Source organism: Oryx dammah, unplaced genomic scaffold (assembly GCF_014754425.2).
Source record: "Oryx dammah isolate SB20612 unplaced genomic scaffold, SCBI_Odam_1.1 HiC_scaffold_1, whole genome shotgun sequence".
In the NCBI taxonomy this organism is placed as follows: domain Eukaryota; kingdom Metazoa; phylum Chordata; class Mammalia; order Artiodactyla; family Bovidae; genus Oryx; species Oryx dammah.
Genome location: NW_024070185.1, coordinates 107,056,319 through 107,073,835, shown reverse-complemented (window position 1 = coordinate 107,073,835; position 17,517 = coordinate 107,056,319).

Genomic DNA, 17,517 nt, shown 5'->3' with positions numbered 1-17,517 from the left:
TTTTTTTTTTTCCTAAATGTGTGGCTATTCATTTCTGTGTCCTTAAACTTGGTCTAGGCCACATGAGGATAAAGACTGTCTTTTGCTCACTGTTATATCACTATTGCCTCAGATAGGTTTAGGCACTTAGAAGCTGTGTGCTGTCTGGAGCTGTTGAATAGCAGGGGTAAATGAAAGCTGTTAGAATGGGTGGAATACACTGTAAATAAAAGTACTTCAGAAAGCACTGTGAAACCAGAGCGGCCAGGGAAAGCTTCCCAAAATAGATGGAGCTTGAGTTGAATCTTTACGTATTTGTGGAATCTGGACTGGGGAGGACAGGGTGAGCACATCCCAGATTCACAGAACAGCATCGTGGCAAGAGTAGGAAAGGGCTTCCCTGGTGGCTCAGATGTAAAGAATCTGCCTGCAATGTAGGAGACCCTGGTTTGATCCCTGGGTCAGAAAGCTCCCCTGGAGAAGGGAATGGCAACTCACTCCATTGTTCTTGCCTGGAGAATCCCATGGGCAGAGGAGCCTGGCAGGCTATAGTCCATGGGGGCCGCAAAGAGTCGGACACAACTGAGTGACTAACACACGCTTAGAGGAGAAGTGAGCGATTTACCTGCTGTAACAAGGGGTCTGTGCAGGAGATGTGTAATAGGTTAAGTCACATAGGTAAAAGGGTAGATTTTTATAGAGTTTTTTTTTTTTAATTAAAGGAAATGAATCCTGTCTCTTCTATTTTTAAACTGGTTCTAGTGAGGTGCGTTATCCTTTGAATCTCAACTTCTCCATTTGTGAAATGAGAATAGCCTTTGGTCCATGATTTCCTTGGAGTGGAGTATATGGTGAAGTCGTTTCCTATGTTCCTTCTGAAAAATCAAACATGATAATCTCCTGCTAGGAACCCTTCAACGGCACAGTTTCCTGTAGGACAAAGCCTGAGAGCCATAGCCGGGTCTCAAGGTTCTCAGTCATGGGACTTACACCTATTTCTCCAATCTGGCTTCCTCTTGATCCATCTTCAGCGTTTCCCCAAGCTCTTTCACACCTCTTGTGTTTGTACACGCTTTCCCCCCTGACCATAATACCTTTCTCTTTCAACCATTTCCCTTCCTAGTCCATCTGATGAACTTGCATTAATTCTCCATTTAAAACTAGCCTATGGTCGTATTGCCCTCTATTCACTCAAATTTAACCATCTTGACTCCCTTTAGAGTTTATATACATGTTGATGATTAGCTTTTTCACAAGTACTCCAGCACTCTCTCTGTGCCTGGAACACAGCAGATGCACACCAAATGTGTGTGTGTGTGTGCGTGTGTGTGTGTTAGTCACTTAGTAGTATCCCACTGTTTGCAATCCCATGAACTGTAACTGTCCAGGCTCCTCTGTCCATGGGATTTCCCATGTAAGAATACTGGAGTGGGTAGCCATTCCCTTCTCCAGGGGATCTTCTTGACCCAGGGCTCAAACTCAGGTCTCCTGTGTTGCAGGCAGATTACTTACTGTCTGAGCCACCAGGTTTGTGTATTAAATCAAATCTAGCATAAGAACCAGAGAAGGCGATGGCACCCCACTCCAGCCCTCTTGCCTGGAAAATCCCATGAATGGAGCAGCCTGGTAGGCTGCAGTCCATAGGGTCGCAAAGAGTCAGACACGACTGACTTCACTTTCACTTTCACTCTCATGCATTGGAGAAGGAAATGGCAGCCCACTCCAGTGTTCTTGCCTGGAGGATCCCAGGGACGGGGGAGCCTGGTGGACTGCCATCTCTGGGATTGCACAGAGTCAGACACGATGGAAGCTACTTATCAGCAGCAGCATGAGAACTACTGAAAGCTAGACACATTCATGTACTAAACATTTGATGCGTGTCTATTATATTGTAATTAAACATTAAGCATCAATAGTAATTGGTGGTGACTTTTGTGGTACTAGAACCACAAAGACTTGTGATTTTTGGGAATTGAGGGGTGCCTAATTCAACCACTCTGATGTCAGATAAGGCAACAGAGGTCCAAGGATTTAGGAGTTTGTTTAAGGCCACCAAGTAATTCATAGCAGAGAAATAGAAGATTTGACTTCATATGATCCTTAGCTTGGGAATAAATCCATCTCCCAATGTGTTTTCATGCTTATTAGAACTATCACCTTTTAGCCTTATAGGTTAGCTCCTATTTTTATAGCTCTAGCTAACGTTATGAGGGATTAAAATTATTTTTTTCCTATCTTTATTATTACATTCTGTGGCTGTAGCTAAGTCATAGCCTGTGCTTTCCCCTGTTTTTAAGATAAGTATACAAAAATTGACTTCCTAATATTTGAAGAGTTTATAAATTATAAATTCAGCAAATTTCCTTTTCCACCCACCCCCTTTCCTGCTGCAGCAATTCAGGAGCCATTTGGTGGTGATTTGTAAATCTTCAAACCTGTAACAGGAGAATGGATAATTCTAAGGGTGCATCCAAAAGAAATAGTTTGCCTCACATGGAACAATGAGCCGCCCTGTAATTGAATCGAAGACCTGAGACGGCGTGAATGAGATCATGTCTGTAAAATGGTCTGAGCTCCTCAGAGGCAGCCACTCCATAAATACAAGGTAGTGTTATTCTAGCATTTGTAACCCCACATAATATGAGCACTACTCACTGTGAGAGGAAAAGAGCCTGTACAGGGTTTCATAAATAAAAGCTTCTGTGCTTGCTTAGCTTCGAGCTTTGCTCTGGCCTCTGGGCCAGTCATTTACCCTGTTCTCCATCTTCCCACTAAAAATAGCATGAAAATGTTGGAAAGAATTCAGCAAAATGTGCCATCCATTCAGGAATTCATCCAGTGTTTATGGTGCGCCTAGTACATGAGAGCTGCATGCAGGGTCCTCAGTAGCTTGATGGAGTCTTTGTCCTCAAAGTCTTATCCCTGGTCCTCCCTCTGGTGCCGAGAAGCTCTGGTCCCAGGCCCCAAGTGATTATTTCCTCCACACTGAACCTCTTCCTGGTGCTCTCAGAGCCCACAGTGGTGCAGATATTTTGCAGGTAATTTCAGAAGATGCTCAAAAATGGGAACTATTTCCATTTTTTGTCCTACCCCCACCCCCCAAAAAAAGTCTTGCTGAGAAAGCAAGTGCTGTGATAGAGGGATAAAGGTAGACTACTCATCCCATCATTGACTCAGCCGATATTTACAGAGCTCAGGACTGTGTTCAGAAGCCCTTGACTTCAGTCCTGGTTCTGAGAATGACCTACCTAAGAAACTTACAGCTTCCTGAAGTTTCAGAGGGTTGTCATTGGTAGTCATCCTCCTTCCATCCTTCTAATAACACATATTAAATAGCTCTTTACTCCAAGAAAACCTCACATTCACTGGTCTACTGTACGTGCACAGATGACCTGTAGTCCTTGTCATCATCAAGAAGCTTTTATTATAGATAAGAAGACAAGACCTCTACCCAAAGGTATATATCCAGAAAACCATAATATTCATCCATTTATGATAAATACCAGTATAGGACCTTGTACATAAAAATGCTAAGTGTTTATGGATGAATGACCCACTGAGTTAATCAAATAATTCAAAAAACATTTGTCAAGCATTATTGAGTTCTTGGCCTTGCATGCTGTAAAAACTGTAAGAAGTTGGACCTGTTCTTAATGGGGTGACCTGAAAAGGCTTCACTGAGGAGGTGATGTTTAAGAGTTTGCAAAGGCCAGGTTCCATGCAAGCAGGGACTTCCTTTCATTTGCTGCTCTGTCCCTGCACCCAAGCCAGTACTCGGCATGTGTGGGTCCACTCTGTATATTTGTTCAGTGAATGAATGAAGGCAGTCACAATGGCCAGGTAACAAGTGCATGTGACGAGTAAAAGCTGAGCCGACTCTCTCCTAATACAGCTACCCATGTGTAAGTCCAGGGAGTTCCACTCCGCTCCAGGACCACACGTGCAGCCCTTTACCTTGATGACCTTCAGCAACATCGTTTGCAATCCTGCATGTGCTCTGGAGATTTTCCTGGGATGTCTCCCAGGTTTAATTGTCTTAGATTCAGAGTTTGAAGGAAGAAGTGAAGTGAAGTCGCTCAGTCGTGTTTAACTCTTTGGGATCTCATGGACTGTATCTTACAAGACTCCTCTGTCCATGGGATTTTCCAGGCAAGAGTACTGGAGTGGGCTGCTATTTCCTTCTCCAGGGGATCTTCCTGACTCAGGGATTGAACCCAGGTCTCCTGTTTGCAGGCAGACACTTTACCATGTGAGCTACCAGGGAAGCCTCCTAGAGTCTGATGGATGGGAAAGGAACTGGGAACGCATGATTGGATCATGACCCCACAGCCCAGAATTTGCCAGCATTTGTCCAGGACACTAATGGAACTGATCTCCGAAACACACCCATACCTCTTCAGTGGCTTTTGGCCACCTCCACCCTTTAGGGTTCTTGAGGCCTTGATCAGCATGAGTGAATGCTGCAACTCCTCTTTATCATGACTCTGGGTGGCCCTGGGTGAGTTACTGCTCCCCACTGGGCCTCAGTGTCTTCATCAGGAAACTGTTGAGGCTGTTCTGCACAATCCCCAGGGGCTCCTCCTCCCCCTGTTGTGTGTCATATCTTGCACTGCTTAGAGGCAGCAATAGTCATCACCATGACGAATGTGTTCTTGGGATGGAGCATTTCTGCTTAGCAAGGGCCTGAAAGATTGAGTGGGCCTCTCTGTGTGCTCCTACCAGAGTGGAGCACACCCTTCAGCCCCACTGATGGGCTTCAGCGTGGACACCTGCCCATACCAGGCATAAACAGGCCCAGCCCCAGGAAATGCAGGCTCATGAGTTTCATGGCAGTGCCTGGAACCTGAAGCCTGGACCCCATCCAGGGTGTAGGTGGGAGGGTGTTGTCACTCAGAAGTCAGTTTCACTCAATAGATGGAAAACTCCACTCCACCTGAAAGAGGATGCTACAGGGATCCAGGAAAAGGCTTTGGATCTTGAAACAGAGCTCACCAGGGGCCAGTCTCCAAAGTCTTACAGAGGCAGGGCTGAGAAATATTTTACTGTAGGGCATGAGAGAAATTACCTACCCTCCCTGCTCCTTTCCCTGCCTCTCTCAGAAAAGGTGCTAGGGAGTTACGGAGGAGTTGGGATCCTCCCATACACACTGGAGTGAGCTGGACCGTCATCAGACTCTGTGCCTTTAGACTCATAGCTGTGTCCTCGAAACTTTACATGACAGTGCATAACCTTGTTGTCCCTCTAAAATGTTTTGTTTCTCCCTCTAAAATGGATATAGTGTTCCCTGCCTCCCAAGTCTATTTTAATAATGAATATCTGAGAAATAAAATAAGAAAAAGGCAATGGAGTAGCGTAGAAGAAATAGAGAAGACTTTAGATTCTCACAAGCCAGGGTTCTAATGCTTCCTCTGATCTTTCTGAGATGTGTGACCTTGGACATGTTACTTGACTCACTGAGCATCAATTTCTCAGCTAACCCAATCCTACCCAGGACAAGCCTCTGTCCAGGAGTAGTACAAGGGCAACACTAAGGCCCTTGGAGCTGGTGCTCAGCTGAGATCGACCTCATTCCATTTGGATGAGCCTATCCTGAGCGATGCTAAAGCTGAAACTCCAGTACTTTGGCCACCTCATGCGAAGAGTTGACTGGTTGGAAAAGACTCTGATGCTGGGAGGGATTGGGGGCAGGAGGAGAAGGGGACGACCGAGGATGAGATGGCTGGATGGCATCACAGACTCGATGGACGTGAGTTTGAGTGAACTTCGGGAGTTGGTGATGGATGGGGAGGCCTGGCGTGCTGCAATTCATGGGGTCGCAGAGAGTTGGACACGACTGAGCAACTGAACTGAACTGATCCTGAGCTTGCTTGTCACTGAAGAACCCACCTTTTGACCCAGTTAGTTCCTTCCTTGAGGAGGGCTTTGGATGGAAATTCAGTGGAGGAAGGGCATGGGGTCTGCAGCATAAAAGGCATCGGAGCCAGCCACCCTGGCAAGGGAGAGCGTGTTGTCACTGATGTCCGGATTTGTTTAGTAAAAATCTGATTATATTCTGACTGGTCCTACTGTTTTGTGTTTATTGTTTGTAAATTGTGTTATTGTTTCAAATTCTCTAGAGACACTGTTGCCCTTTATTGCCTATACCCAGAATGGATCACCCCCACTGCTCCACCCTGGGCATAGGAGAGGAAGGATTCTAGGAATCACTTCCCCTCTGCCCCAACCCCCACTCTTTAGCCAAAGAACTCTGCTTTCATAAGGTGTATATATTGGGGTTTGAGCAAAGCTTTGACTGGGGTACACGTTTTCCTCCTAAAAGAGTAGGAACTTCTGGCTAAGGAATTTTTTCCTAGAGGTCTGTCCAGTCTTTTATAGAACCTTTTTATGTTTCTAAAACTTCCCTCCCCTGGGAGGAAGAATGCAAAGCACTGATTTTATGTGATTGCACAAATCCCTCTGAAGACCTTTGGAAGGATCCATGGATATTTTACTTTTTATGACAATTATTCCTGATGCAGGTTTCCATGACCCTGCCTTCCTCTTTGAAAATACAAAGACAAATGTCTCTTTCTGTGTATCACTGTGCTGGGAGCTGGCATTTCAGGGAGGGACAGGATTCATCTGATTCTATGTCTCGTGGAGTTTGGGGATAACAGGGAGACAAGGACAACAAGTCTTGCCCTAGTGCCTCGCTGGGGAAAGAATCCGCCCGCAATGCCGGAGACACAGGAAATGGAGGCTCAGTCCCTGGGCTGGGGTGGTCCCCTGGAAAATGGAAATGGCAACTCACTCCAGTATTCTTGTCTGAAAAATCCCATGGACAGAGGGCTGTAGTCCAAAGGGTCACAAAGACTGAGTGACTAAACGTGGCGTGGAGAACAACAAATAATCTCAAACAAGTACACAATTACTGAGTTCAGTGCTAAGAGTACAAAGATAGTGTTGTGATGATCACGGATACCAGAAGAGATCATAGTTTAGACTGGGGAGGAGGAAGAAGAGCCTTTCTGCTAAAGTAACATTTAACCAGAGACCTGAAGAAAGCTTAATGATAGATGGTATAGGAGTGCAGAGAACAACATTCCTGGAGGCAGGGCTAGCAGTTGCAAAGCAGCTGAGACAGGGTGTGAGCAAAGGTCCTCTGGAAAAGGAGATGGGCCCGTACAGAGAGAGAGGCCTGGGAGGGGGCTCGAGGGGCCAGCGAAGGCCACATTTAACTCTAGAGGCCATGGCAAGAGCTGTTGCAGTCCCTAAAATTTTTCTTTTAAGCAAGAAAATGCCATGACCTGATTTTTATTTTAGAAAGACCCCTCTGGCTGTGCCATGGAAAACTGAGTCCCTCAGAACTTGCTGAATACTCCTGAAGAAGCTTTGTCTCACAAATAAATCTCAGTGACAGAGTTGTAAATTCCAGCTTTGGGGTTTCCTGAGTCAGCCCCAGGCCTTTTGTGCCTGGGGGTCCCGGGCTCAGAGGGTCACAGACACATCTCCGGGGGAGTTCCACGCTGCTTCCCTCCCTCCACTGGGTGAATCAGAGCTTCTTGCCCAAAGTGGGTGGATCCTCCTGTCGGCTCCTACCCTCCGCATGCACAGCAGAGGAGGCAGCTCTGCCAATTTCCCCTCCGGAGTTAGGGACACCACCTGTCCTGTGTGTCCTCCTCCTACTCGGACAGCTGACAGCCTCCGTGACTCGTGAGCTGGGGAAGCACAGATCACCAAAGCTGAAGGAACCTTAGAAACTGTCCAGATCAGTCACCCAAATTACAAGCACAGGGGAAGGAAAGGCACCCCCGAGGACGAATTTAGCTAGAGGCAGAGTCAGGACCAAGGAGAGCTGCGAGGTTGCTCTGTGATAAATGCCTCCAGCGTGGGCTGGTGCTGGGATTTGAGTGGAGACATTGTAGATATTGAGATGAGCTCTGGAATGGGAGTCTGTATTCCAGCCCCAACTCCAGAGCTTGACCTTGGGCAAGTTTCCTTCCTCTGAGCCACACTGCTCTTCTCTAGAGCACCTAAGGGCATGGTGTCTGAAGTCTGTTTGAGCTCTCTCACTGCAAGACTGCAGGACTCAGGCAGGGACCTAGCAAGGGGCAGGCCTGACAGAGCATGTTTGACTGATCTCTGCAGCGGCTCTCGTCCGGTCAGACTGAAGAAGCTAATGGAACTGCGGCTGTCAGAGGCTGTCCGTCTCCACATCCACACACACACACATGTGAGGGTACAGCCCCGCGTCACCATCAACTCAGGGGCCAAACTCAGCTCTGCTTTTCTTGACAAAATCCCCCTTACCCCTGGAAGTTCCCCCACTCCCTAGCCTACATCAAAATGCATCTGCCCATTGCTCATCTTTTGTGATGATTTGGTCCCAAAGCTGGTCCCTTTGCGACCACATCTTACATAGAATAGGCATGACTGCTGTCGATGGTAGTGATGGTGGCGATGATGGCAGCAAAGGCTGAGTCATCCCGTTCACATGCATCTCCTCATTTAATCCTCCCCACCATAGTTAAGTTGCTCAGTCATGTCCGACTCTTTGCAACCCCATGGACTGTAGCCCACCAGGCTCCTCCGTCCATGGGATTCTCCAGGCAAGAATCCTGGAGTAGGTTGCCATTTCCTTCTCCAGGGGATCTTCCCAACCCAGGGATCGAACCCAGGTCTCCCGCATTAGAGGCAGACACTTTAACCTCTGAGCCACCAGGGAAGCCCCACCATACTATAGTTAAAAGCAATAATACACACACCCCAGTGTCCACACGGCACTACTTACAGCAGCTGAGGCATGGAGGCAGACTAAGTGTCCATCAACAGCTAAGTGGGTAAAGAAGATATGGATTCCATATGGCTGGAATACTACTCAGCCATCAAAAGAAGGAAATAACGCCTTTGGTAGCCACATGGGTGGGCCTAGTGACAGGGGAGGAGATGGCTGGATGGCATCATCGACTCAGTGGGCATGAGTTTGAGCAAACTCTGGGAGATGTGAAGGACAGGGAAGCCTGGCGTGCTGCAGTCCCTGGGGTTGCAAAGATTGGCTGAACAACAACTATATATATATATATATATACATATGTATATATAATTGTGTCACATTGTAAACCAACTATACTTCAATGAAACAAAAATACCCAAAGCCAAGAAAAACATTTTATACATGAGGAGATGGAAGGAAAGAAGAACAAGACTTTGTGAAGATCACTGGGTTAGTGACGTCAGTAGAATTCAGCCTCCTCTTTGGCCAAGGTGGTAAGTAACTCACTATCCTTGCTGATAAGGAGTTCATAAATAAACACCTCCCCTCCCGCTGCCCAAACATGAGATCTTTATCCTGAACCCAGGGAGTGACATGTGAGAGAAGATCAGGCGCGAAAGGAGACTCCGTGGTGGAGACGAGATCTCAGCCGTGCCAGGCGGGCAGCTGCCAGGCTGTCTGTGCTCTGAGCCTGGCCTCGAGGTGGCGTGTGGTGGAAGGCCTCTTGGCCCCTACTCATGGAGGCTTCGCTTCCTGGCGGTTCTCTCTTCTTTTGCTCTGTCACTCAGTAATGTTAATCTTAACCTTTAAGAAAGTCCATTTCTTTCTTTTTTAAAAAAAACTTTTTATTTTATATTGGATTATATCCAAGTAGGGCTTCCCTGGTGGCTCAGACAGTAAAGAATTCGCCTGCAGTGCAGGAGACCCAGGTGCAATCCCTAGGTCAGGAAGATCCCCTGGAGAAGGGAAATGCGACCCCCTCCAGTGTTCTTGCCTGGGAAATTCCATGGACAGAGGAGCCTGGCGGGCACAGTCCATGGGGTCGCAAAGAGTTGGACATGACTGAGTGACTAAGCGCGTGCGCACACACACACACACACACAGAGACACACACACAGCCAAATAACAGTACTGTGACACTTTCAGGTGGACAGCAAAGGGACTCAGCCATACATAGACCTGTGTCAATCGCCCCCAACCCCCAAACTCCCCTCCTATCCAGGCCTCCACAGAACATTGAGCAGAGTTCCCTGTGCTATACAGAAAGTCCTTATTGGTTACATGCGTGCGTAGGGGCAAAAATGGGTAACCAACAAGGACCTCCTCCAGGGGATCCCTGGGTTGGGAAGATCCTCTGGAGGAGGTCCTTGTTGGTTATCGATTTTAAATATAGCAGCGTGTATATGTTGATCCCAAGCTCCAAGAAAGCCCATTGCTTTCACATACATGTCTGAGAGAACCATTCAGATGGCCTCTTCAGGGTCCCTGCCTTTACATAAATGCATATACATAGGTATACACACACACACACACAGACACAAACATGGAGACACTGAAATAATCAGCTAATGCCCAAAAGAGTAAACGGCAGAAGCACTGTGTGTAACGCTGAGTTCATACGATTTTGCACTTGTGGACCTATTTTTGTAGGTTTATGAGCAGTGTCTATGAAGGTGCTTACAGAATATGCAAGCTTCTCTCCTTCCAGTGTGGCCTCTCTGTGCCCTGAGGGTGGAGTACATTTTAGGAATCAGGGTAGGGAACAGTGTTCAGCTCGTTGCTTAGCTGTAATGCCAGGGTCTCTGTAGAATAGGTCCTTTGGCCCTAGGTGTTGCTCCTGGCCTCCCCTTACCAAGGTGCGGCTTTTCTCCAGGGCTCCTGGGAGCCTAGAAGTTTCTCCCAGACTGATTACAGAGGCGGCAGCTCTCTGCTTTCCCTACTCAGGGTGTCCTGCAGGCTAGGGTGTGCCACTGAGAACACCTCCTGTCCAGGGGGAAGAAGCTTAGTCTCTTTCACGCCTGTGAAGCTCTCTCCGCCCTCTCCCTCCAAGAAATGGATCATTCCCCCTCTTCTCGTGGTCTTCTAAAATGTTGTAAAATAATCCTTCTTAAAGGCCAAGGTCATAAATATCAGTGCCCTTCCTGGGTTATTGTGGGGAAAAAGATATCCGTGTAAAATAACATATTTTCTAAGTAATTTTTCCTTTTCTATAAATTTATTTAAAAGTCAGAAAAGATTCTGGAAGAGTAAAATACAGCTTGATGTACTTTTGGCCTACTGTTAGGGAATATACAGATAATCATTAGTGGGAGGGATGAAATGAAAGAAGATATTGCAGAAAAAAACATGAAGTTCTGTGCTTGGCACATAGTACTCGGTGAAACGTGTGTGCGCGCGTGTGTGTGTGTGTTGGTGTGTGTTCACACACTCCTGCAGAGCTGCAGTGGGCCCACGGGATGGGGAAGGATGAGTTACTTTGCTTTCCTTTTCTCTGAGACAAGTGATTTTCAGCAGAAGCCCTCCTCACGACTCTCAGGCCCGAGCTGAGATTATAATTAATAGCTCTTCCCCACTCAACCCAGATTTCTTTCTCTCAAGCTCCAGAAGAACACTGGCAGCCTATGCCCTTCATTTTTTTTGTTAGGCCTGAGGGGCCATTTCCATTGGTGGAGGTGCCAAGTGCCCCTCTGCCGTGGCAGAGCTCATTAAATGCACGGCCTGTCCTGGACAGGTGCTCACGGAGGCCTGAGTGCTCAAAGCTTCCAGAATGGCCTGGCTTCCGCCCAGTGCGGGCAGCGTCTGCCAGCCTCCCTCTTGCTTGTTCACACAGAGCCTCACAGCTCAACCTCCGGTGGGATTTAGTCAAAGTTCGTCACGTGTTTTCAGAGTTTACCAAAAATCCGAAGTAACTGCTTACCTAACATGGCAAGAGGAAAAGCATGTGAGTGTCACAGCTACATAGATTTGCACTTTGGCTTGGACACACACTGGCTGTGAGATCTTGGGTGAGATTCAGACCTGCTGTAACAAGGATGGGCGTTTTGCCTTTGCTCTTCCGAGCGCTATGCTGCTGCTGCTGCTAAGTCACGTCAGTCGTGTCTGACTCTGTGCGACCCCATAGACGGTAGCCCACCAGGTTCCCCTGTCCCTGGGATTCTCCAGGCAAGAACACTGGAGTGGGTTGCCATTTCCTTCTCCAGTGCATGAAAGTGAAAAGTGAAAGTGAAGTCGCTCAGTCGTGTCCTACTTTTACGATCCCATGGACTGCAGCTTACCAGGCTCCTCCATCCATTGGAGTTTCCAGGCAAGAGTACTGGAGTGGGTCGCCAGTGCCTTCTGGGCTGACCCATATAAGAGAACTTTCTCCACTGAACTTAATCATCCATTTACTCCTCTGTCTCTTCACTAGCCTATACTTTATTTGAGAGGTGGGATTGTATCTTGTTCAGTATTGTAATCCCAGTGGCTAGCAAGGTAACTTCATTGTAGGTACTCCATAAAATATTTGGTGGAATAAACTAATAGAGTGAATGGATAGATGGGTGGATATCTCTTAAGCAGATATTCCCTCATCTGTCAAATGGCAGAAATACCACCTACTTTATAAAGATTTTATGGAGATTAAATAAAATGAACATCACTAAATTCTTATCACAATCCCTGGTATATAAAAGATACTAAGCAAAACCTGGCTCCTTTCCTGGATTCATCCGCACTTGCCCTCAGGGTGACATGTGAACTTCAGCAGATCTTACCAGATATCAATTACCCACTTGTGAGCTTTCAGCATCCTAGTTCTTTGCTCATGGCCAAGATAATCTTTAAAAACTGCAAACCTAGTCATCTCACTTTTCTACTAAAATCTAATCAATGATGCCCCCAAATCAGCGAGTAAAACAGATTGTTTGTCCATCAATCATCAAAATTCTCAGTGTAGCCTGTGGTGTTTTGTTGACGATTCTCACATGCTTACCCAGCCCCTGGATTAGGCCATTCTGTCCCCCTACCACACTGGGGTTATTTTACCCCTAGGCTTAGAATCCACGAGACTATTTAATACTTTCTGGTCCTTCGTATGCCTTGTCTCTCCTGCCTGCAGTGGCTCTCACCCTAGGCTACACTAGCTTAGGACACCTTTTTATAAATGCTCATAACTCTTTGGGTTTGTTTTCTTCATTAAACACAGTTTACAATATATACATTTGTGTGACTGGATGATTAATGCCCGTCTCTGACATGGATTCTGTCTGCTTTGCCGTATCCCTGCCAACTAGCACATTATCTGACATATAAAAAGGAGTCAATGAATATTTACTGAAGAATGAAAGCCCTAATCGTCCCCAAATCCTGCTTTCTTGTTCCTCTCCCGCTGCATACACTCACTAACCAAGGTGTGTCTATCATCCTTTCCACTCTGCATTTAGGGATTTCCTGCTATATTTTTGCCCCTCAGTTTGGCATGCTTGCTGGCAAGCTGAAACAGACACGCATATTCTAACGGGCGTTCGACGTTCGTAAGTCCTGGGAAACTTTGACAGCTTTCCTCTTCAGATCCAGTCTCCTGCCAGTGTGCTCGTCATCTTCTCCAACCTACCTCTCCGAGCTCATTTTGCCTGCTTCCTTTCTCCAGCTCGTAGCAACTACATCCCAGGAGTCTGAAGTGGAACTGGGTGGCTGACATGAGAATTATGGAGACACCAACGATGACCTTACTGCATCTCAATAGGTCACCAAGTCTGTGGCTTCTCAGGAGCTGCAGGTCAACAGAGATGCTGCCCCAAGAAAGAAGAAAGCAAAGTTCCCTGAAACCAGTTATGAGCTGAGTCTTTGCACAAAATCCCCTGGGGTCCATCAGGGCAAGGGTCTGGACCTGCATGCACTGAGAGGAGAAACGCGTAAAGGTGACTGAGCAGCTGGGCCTGTGAGGTCTGAGGAATGTGCACGTCCTTAACAACAGTGCTTGGAACAAAAGCTCTTTTTCAGACTTTATCATGGATCAAGTCACACTGCAGAGAGGAATTCTGTCCCTGCAGGAAACTTCCTGATCATATGATTTTTTTTTCACTTTTTTTAAAAAAAAAAACTTATAAAGGCTATTTGGAGCCTGGGCACATGAAAAGAGAGAGTTATTTACAGCATGTCACTTTGAATCAAAGAATAGAAATGGTTTGGGTCTGGGAGCATAGACCTTGCACAGGGTAGAAGGAAAAGTGTGTTTAGAGACAGATTAAAACCCCAGTGCCTCCACCGTCTGGCTGGGGGCCCTGCCTAATTAGGTGTCACCTTCTGCCTTCCTTCCGTCCTTTTTTCAGTCGCACCTTCTTCCTGTGGCTGTTTCTTTGTCATAAATTGGGAAGACTGGTGCCCACATACACAAGGCTGATATGAGATTCGAATGTGACAATACATGTGAAATACTTGGAGAGACCCTCAGGAAAAGTCAGCCCTTTTCTCTCACAATCGGATTTGGTGAGTTTGTTGAGGAATTTTAAGAAGGAGGGGACTGCCAAATTGGATGAGAACCACTGTCCTAAACAACTTCCTCGTGGGTTTTGTTGGAGTTCCTGCCATTGGCTGGAGCAAAAGCTTGCATTAGAAAGAACTCAGTCTTTTAATCCTCATTTCTTAAATTAGCCCTGAAGTGAGATATAATTCCAAAGTGAAGTTATATCCCCTGAGAAACTTACATAGGGGGTCGTTAAAGGAACATGTGCACAGCTAGGAAGGTCTCTCTTGAAAACTTTCACCCGGGTATCCAATTCGTGATTGAGAGCTGGCATCTATTCATCTGAGTTGTTTCTCTGAGTTGGTATTTTGTCTCCGTTCCTGCAGCCTCAATTCTAGGCTCCATTCACTCAGGTTACGGCTATTTTTGAGCGTCTATCCATATGTTTAGGTCTTCCTACCCCTGGATGGATTCCTGCAACAGTCTCCAAGCCAGCCCCCTGAGCCAGTTCTTCTTGCCTAAGCCATAAGAATCATCTTAAAACGTCGCATTTGTGTTGCTCCCACCCCGTTCTCGGTCGCTTACCAGGGTACCTTAGTGTTGGCTCTGACTAGAGTCCAAACATCACAGATTTGAAGGTCCTCCAAGATATGGCTCCCCTTGACCAATTCAAATATCTCCCAATCTTCGCTGCTCACCAAGTCAAATCAAAATTACCTTTTTCAGCTCCAAACAAGTCATGCTGAGTCCAGCTCTGAGCCTCTGCCTAATGTTCTTGCTGCTGCTGCTGCTGCTAAGTTGCTTCAGTCTTGTCCAACTTTGTGCGACCCCATAGACGGCAGCCCACCAGGCTCCTCTGTCCCTGGGATTCTCCAGGCAAGAATACTGGAGTGGGGTGCCATTTCCTTCTCCAATGCATGAAAGTGAAAAGTGAAACTGAAGTCGCTCAAGTCATGCCCGACTCTTAGCGACCCCATGGACTGCAGCCTACCAGCCTCCTCCATCCATGGGGTTTTCCAGGCAAGAGTACTGGAGTGGGCTGCCATTGCCTAAGCCATAAGAATCATCTTAAAATTCTGCATTTGTGTTGCTCCCACCCCGTTCTCGATCGCTTACCAGGGTACCTTAGTGTTGGCTCTGACTTAAGTCCAAACGCCACAGATTTGAAGGTCCTCCAAGATATGGCTCCCCTTGACCCATTCAAATATCTCCCAATCTTCGCTGCTCACCAAGTCAAATCAAAATTACCTTTTTCAGCTCCAAACAAGTCATGCTGAGTCCAGCTCTGAGCCTCTGCATAATGTTCTTGCCTTTCCTGAAATGGATTCTCTCCTTATTTGCCTGTTGTTGAAATGTATATGTGTAGCCCCATCTTACCCTCTACTTTCACAGAGCCTATTACTATCTTTTTAATATTCCTTCCCATTTTTCAAGGTCCGTTTGGAAGCCAGCCTCCTCCAAGAGGCCTTTGCTTATCTCTCTGGTTCATACCGACCTTTCTTCTCTGAACTCCAAATACATTTATAATTAGTCAAAAGAAGATTACCATTTAGTTATTCTCAAATGCTTCATGTAGTGCTTGGGTGGGGGTTGTTTTTCTGTGCTTTCAAAAGGTAATTTAGCCCTGATACGCCAAGTTCTTAGGAAGTTCCTGGCTGGATCGCATGAGTTTGGGGAAATATTTTAGAGCTAGCTGATGAATAGGGAGCTGCCTCTTCCCTTGCCTCTGTCCATCCTCTCATTCTTTTCTTAGTCCTGCCTGGAGAATACGTTGCAGCACTTTGCTAGTCAGGTCACTGTGTCAAAACGTCGGTGCTCGTATGTGGCTCTCCGCTAGCGCTTCCTTTGTACTGTGGCCTCCTTACCGTCACAGACAGCTGATTCTGAGGTTGGCTCCTGACACATCCCTGTTTATATTCCATTTCCCCGCTGATGGCAACCAGAACTCTCGCCTGGTACTCAGAAAGTGACTGGAGGCAGCTTTCCGGTGGCTGATTCCAACCTCAGGCCTCACTGCTCACTGTCCATTGAGTTATCCTTTTCATAGACATCACAGAAACTAAGGTCCGAGCAGCACAGACACAGGGCAAAATGATGACTCGGAGGGAATGTGACTTTTCAGAAGGTCTCAGAGAAAGATCCCAATACAGATCTCCTTGCTTTTTTTTTTTTTTCCTTGCCTAGCTCGCTTTCAAGGATGCCATGTTCCAGCACACTCAATGGGGAATCTACCTTATTTTGACCCCCCTCAACCTGAATCACAACAATCTTTGATGCAAAGAACGACCAATTACATTTATTAATCTCACTTTATGTCCAAGTCATTGTTAAAGGGAAAATGCCATGTATCAAGGGAGGAAACTAATACTCGATGATGTGGCAGTGGGTACATCGTGAGACGCTGGGAATCCTCCCCATCTGTTGAGGCTGGCCTGGGATCACAACCCCTGAAGTGCTCAGGGATGGGCTGGGTGTCAGGTCATGCAGAGCATGAACCCGAGGACCATGAATGTTGCCTTGGAGGAATTAGGGAAGGAATCGGGAGATCAAGCTTGACAGTACCTTCCTCGACTCTAATAACACCAGGCATGAAACTCACAGAGTTCAAAATGAAATGCTGGATTTGAAAAAGAAAAAAAAAAAAAAAAGTGACACAAAATTAAATGGCCAAGAGCTGCTGGCAGAGTTTTAACTTTGACTTGGATTCCCAAATGATTTAATTCCATTTAAAGCCCAGCTCAAACTTTGCCACTCCATAAGACCTTTCTCAATCTTCATTGTCAAGATAAATTGTTTCCCAAATGTTGTCATAGAACTTGTTAATATTTCACTGTTGGCTTGTTTGTGTCTTGTGTTTTAGCTATTTATATATTTGTTTGTCTTTCTACTAGATTGAGAGGCTCTTTGGGACAGGGGCTCCCTTAATACATATTTATGTCGCTTACAGCCCGGATGGCAGATATACATATATACTCTACTTCTCCCTCAGTCTCTGTTCCAGGCAGACATTAATAATCCATCACAGCCTTCCATACCATAGAGCTTGGAAAAGGCTTCAGGATCCTGCACAACATCCTTAAGCTGTCTTTATTAACCAGAGTTCTCATGCAAAAGAAATCTACTTGGTGTATCTGTTTATGACAAGTAGCATAGTGGCTTGCATAGTTCTTTTGTTCAGTTAATATTTGTTGACTTAAACCAACTCCTGACAGGCATATCTAGGTGGGATAAGGGTGGAATGAGCTGGGGCAGAGAAGGGCTTCCATCCTTAGAGTCTAGAGTATGGGTTATGGGAAGAGAGTTACCCAGAACCCAATTTTCTGATGGTATAGCAACCTCA